Genomic DNA, 5,526 nt, shown 5'->3' on the forward strand with positions numbered 1-5,526 from the left:
TTGTCTTCAATCTGGATATTTCCCATTTTAAATAAAAAAATAAAGGTAGATAAATATTAAAATGAACAGTAGGAACTATATATATATTTACTCGGTAGATATAGCCTGACTGCATGCCATGAGTAATCCTATTATTGTTATATTATTATACCGCAATTATATTACTTTCTCTGCATTTGTGGGAGGCTACCAGTTGTTAGATGTGTTTTATGTGTTTAACCTTTCTGTATACATACTGGAATGAAACAAGGTTGTAGCCTTACTGCCGTTCTGTTTTTCTTCCAAACTCATTGTTTTAGCACGCACGCTGACTTCCATCAGTAATGAGTTACATTGAATCATTGGTTTGTAGGGGGAAAGAGTGGGTAGATATAATTATCTCCATTAACGTATATTGGTTATTAGCGCTATTCGCAGCAATATCTTTCTCTGCTCCGATTGCAACGCTGCCTCGTTCAGAAATCATAACACCGCCGCGGCCGCCACGTTTACCAGCCGGAGTCTCAAATCATGTCCCTCTGTGGTGATAAAGAGGACACAGCCTGGTGTGAAGCTACATTTATTACGGAAGGATGCCAGCCGGGGGTAAGTGATATATATAAATAATGATAATGTGGAAATTTTAATAATTTTCACGCTGACAGCTGTTCTGAACTTGCTAACTGCATGCCTCCCCTCCTCCCGCGGCAAGAGGCCAAATGGCCTACACACGGCAGCTCCAGATTCCTCCCCATCACCACCTGTCAGCCTCGTCCATGTAGCTATCCAGTCTACTCTTAAAACAAGCTTTCGTCCCTGCACTCACTATGTGATTGCTGAGTCTATTCCATTCCCCCACCACCCTATTACTAAACCAATGCCTGCCCATTTCCCTCCTAAATCTACACTTTTCAAATTTAAGTCAATTACTGCATGTTCTATCTTGCCAAACATCTTATGCAAAAGTTAACCAGCATCTCCACTCTTTCATCCCTTACACTGATAAACTCTGGAACAACCTTCCATCGTCTGCATTTCCTCCTGCCTATAATTTGACCTTCAAGAAGAGTGTATCAAGACTCTACTTTTGTCTGTTTGGGAGTGGTGAGTAGTGGGGCTTTTTTTTCTAGTACGCTTTGTTGCCCTTGAGCTGTCTCCTTTGTTTAAAGAAAATAATAATTAAATAAATAGAAGTTGGCTGCCAATGCTTCCAACACATTTTGGTGCCATATCTACAAGTGGCTGGTGACTGTAAGTATCTCAGCAACCTGCATGCATCTATGCCATTCCTATCACGGTACATGGAGCAAGCTTCACATAACACTCAGACAGAGACAGTTTAATTATGGTTATATATCAGACTCAGTTTATTGCTCAGTCTATTAGGTGCAGTGCTGTTAATATTGTTAGTGGTAATATTAGTACAATTGATGTATTTATTTTCATTAATTTATCAATATTTATTTATTATATTCTTAGTGTTTGAAAATTCCAATACTAGTATTAAGATAAACAATAATATCAGAAATATATTTATACTCATTAATTATTATTCGTTTTCTTATTATTACTTCCTTCAATGTCCTGGCACTTTGACATCTAGTGCTTTTCCGTCTAGCAGCCAAATTTGTGGTCTTTCTGAATGTGTATGCCCTAAGTCTTCATTGGTGTAACTAGCTATATAACATAAAAAACTGCATGTCTCTCCCTTCTCATCCAATTGTCCCCGTACATCCTTTCAGTATTCAAAGAATTTCAATTTACATCTTATAATCACTTAACTAATGCAATGCAATCCTCATCTCTGTATTTTACCGTTTGGACATACTCTTTCCTTCCATGTTCCACTGTCGTATGTTATTCCACATCTAACACAACCACATCCCAACAGATCCGAACACGTCCGATATCATCCAAGAGAATGTGGCAGCTGAAGGGGAGTGTCCAAGAAAGAGGCCAAGGGTGAAGACATTTAGCCACCCCCTGAAGTACATGGCAGCATCCAACCCTCTTGCTGAGCTGCAGGAATGTGCTCCCCATTGCAGTGCACCAGCTCCATGTACTGATTTTGGTATGAATACTCCATCTAGTGTTTGTTGATTGTTGTGTTATTAATCTAATTATGACTTCACAAAATAGACTGTGCAAGTCATTTAACACATGCCCTGCTCAACATTACTTTTAAGTTGTAGAATTCCTTCATATGGATGCTGATTTATGTATCTTGAAATGATTGGATATTGATTGTCTTAACATTTTTTTTGTCCATGATCACTGAACCATGTTACGGTATGTCTTTGGGTGCAGATCCAGGAAATGAGTTTTTTGGGGGGACGTCAGACTTTTTGCGGGTGGAAGGAGCGTTAGCATTACTGATTAGCCATTCTCGGCAGTCCTGGTCTTGAAAAACTAGTGGAGTGACCTAAATCAATGGGTATAATGGCCTGGACTTTGTGCCAAAGCATTGTTTTAGCTGCAGTGCGCTTTTTAGCTAGTTTTCCTTTATCACTCAGGACCATTGGGGGTGCCCGGGACCCCTGGCCCCTCCTTGGATCCACCAGTGTAGCTACCTGCCGCAAATAATAATCAGCTGTAGTCAACCCTTCCTTTAAAGAACCAATATGGAGGAAGGGGGTGATGTTGTATCCAAAAATCTTTTACATCTGAAGTATCCAACCTTTTTGTGTATAATAAACCTTGTTTGTTACATGAACTTAAAAGTTCACAATTTCCATACATGATTCTTTTTTCCTTGTATTTGATGATTAATCCTGACATGTATTTCCATTATAAGTAGGTAATATGTAGTAACAAGAAAATAATACACATTATAACAATGTATATATTATAGCCCAATGAGTGCACGAGATCATTTACCTCATCAGTGACGCCAAGTCCGGGAGTCCTTCCCTAAATTCTTTGCCCAACTTTGTCACACCAAGTATAATAACTAGTTTTAGTGACCATTTGCATCCATTTTTCACTTTGATTAAAAAATTGCCTCTCAACAGGTGTGAACTTGATGGGGTTGGAGGAAACTAGACTCGGCCATCAAGCTCACCACAATATAGTAAGGAACCTCTTGTTCTCAGTGATAATTTATCCTCTTTAGTTACTATTCCATGTTGCTTTAATCACAACTAATGTGTTGGAAACGTTACAGCTTAATAACATACCTCACATCTCTGCATACAAATTGAGTTCAATATTTAACTGTTACACCAGTAGGCTACATATCTTTAAAAAAAAGGTATGTAAAAAGGTTGACATTTTGAATGATATATTTAAACTCTTTATTATGTTTCTATGGCTGTAGTACCGTTACGATTAGTCGAGTGATCAGCATATGGGTCTTATGTTTTTGATAGCGTAGGTTCAAATTTTGCCATAGGCTGGCAATTGATAGTAACAGTAGTGTCCACAGATACCTACCTGTTTCTTGTTTATCCTGTTCCACTTTAAACCATGACTGGCCAATCTTTGAAGAGGTAGCATAACCTTGAAGTGCCACTAACAAACCTTTGTCCGTTCTTCTGATGTGATCCTTTTTTTTTTCCCCCAACCTGCCTATAGCGCCGGTAGGTTTTCTTCAGGGGCCTGGCGGTCAGCCCAGGCCCGTCATGATGCAGGCAATTTTTTTTATAGTGGTGCCATTTAGTATTGGCTCATGCTGCTGCCCAGAACTGATTCTTGATTCACTTGGATGGTTTAGCAGGGCTTAGGTACGACTGACATTGCAGAAACAGGGAATTTTTAGATTTTTAGTGTGTTAACACATTGACAAATGTTTTAGTATGGACTGAACATCAAAGATATATATGGAAAATGGGTGCTTGTAGATCTTGATATTATATCTGTCAAGAGTCTCCAGTTGTATCCTCTCCCCCATTTCCTGAAAATATTACTCTTGTCAGGCAATCTAAGTGAACCCTTCCATCGAAACTGGCATGCAGACATAATGTCAATGCTTAGATTCACTGTCCTTATAGCACTGAAGATAATGCAATTACATGCACATATTTTATTATTTAGAATTGTGATTAATTGTGATTAAATATTTTTTCATGTATTTTCAGACATGAAAAGTGAAAATTGCTGCACACAGCAGTCTGCCGTCTGCGCCAGGAGGCAAGGCAGCTCAAAGCCCAGGCTGTTACAACTCCTGGGCAGTTTTTGCCCAGAGCCAGCAGTTTTTTAGATCCAATAGGGATGGATTTTTTCTGAGGTCAGGTTCAACATGCTGCAAGATGCCAAGATCTAAGCCTAGTAGGAGATATGGGTTACAAGAGAGGAGGTTTGCTCTGGCCTTATACTATCAAAGTCCAAATGCTAATAGATTTCTAAGCACAGTATTTCACTTGAATTCAGTTTCAACACTTCACTCATGACTCAGGGGTATTTCAGTACATATTGGCTGGAGCAAACAGACTCTGACAGCCCTGCAGCAAAGAACACAGGATTTGTCAAAAGAAGAGATACTTTGTGGGATTTGCCATTATTGAGTATTACTCTTGTTACAGCAAGAATTTTTTTCCATATACTTTGCCAAATATTGCAAGTAATGCACCATTATTGGGCTTGCCTGTTATAAATCAGATCTTGTTCAATTAACAAGCTTTGGGTGTCTGCCACTTTCCAGTTGTAATGCAAGGAATCATTTATCTTCCCTGCCAGATATCACATGTAATGCACCATTGTTGGTTTTGCCTGTTATAAATCAGATCTTGTTCAGTTAACAAGCTTTAGGTGTCTGCCACTTTCCAATTGTAATGCAAGGAATCCCCTGCCAGATATCGCATGTAATGTACCATTGTTGGTTTTGCCTGTTATAAATCAGATCTTGTTCAGCTCACAAGCTTTGAATATCTGCCATTGTTTATTTCAGGTGTAATGCTTGGAAGCATTTGTTCTCTTCCCTACCCAACAGTATGCAATGCTTTATTGTGGATTTTGCCTGTCATATTTAATCTTGTTCAGGTAACAAGCTTTTGGTGTCTGCCTTACCTAATAATGTGCTGCAGTGACACTTGGCTTGGTTTCATGATGTGAAATACAGCATGTAATTTCATCACACTAAGTGTCTATCATCACGTGTCTGGCCTCATTAATGTGGCTTCCAGGAGTAATATTGTTTGTATTACAGCATGCAATTTTTTTTCTGCTTTATATGATATGCATAATCACATAGGTATGATTTTTTTTTGACTGAATGTAATGGCAGTTGATATTCTTGACTAATGCCTCATAAACCTTGTGGAAAATAATGCTTTTTTGAAGGGGGTGGGGGGGGGGGGGGACGACAGAGAGTGGTTTGTTTGGTTGGCCAGTTCAAGGAGTTCCATATCAAATGATTTTATTACATCCAACTTTAATGTGTGCTAAAAACATATATTTTATTACATCCAACTTTAATGTGTGCTAAAAACATATATTTTATTACATCCAACTTTAATGTGTGCTAAAAACATATATTTTATTACATCCAACTTTAATGTGTGGTTCCTGCAATAAATGCTACATGTTTACTGATGTAGCCTATGAAATACA

The 5,526-nt window shown here is 38.5% G+C and overlaps 1 long non-coding RNA gene across 1 annotated transcript; it reads left to right on the forward strand.

Annotated features, from left to right (window-relative positions):
• The first annotated feature begins 1,888 nt into the window (after positions 1-1,888).
• LOC127002439 (uncharacterized) lies at positions 1,889-5,213 on the forward strand. The gene is made up of 3 exons (XR_007756236.1): positions 1,889-2,050; positions 2,991-3,049; positions 4,056-5,213. It is a non-coding gene; the product is annotated as an uncharacterized LOC127002439 (long non-coding RNA).
• The last annotated feature ends 313 nt before the right edge of the window (positions 5,214-5,526 follow it).

Source organism: Eriocheir sinensis, chromosome 23, assembly GCF_024679095.1.
Source record: "Eriocheir sinensis breed Jianghai 21 chromosome 23, ASM2467909v1, whole genome shotgun sequence".
In the NCBI taxonomy this organism is placed as follows: Eukaryota; Metazoa; Arthropoda; class Malacostraca; order Decapoda; family Varunidae; genus Eriocheir; species Eriocheir sinensis.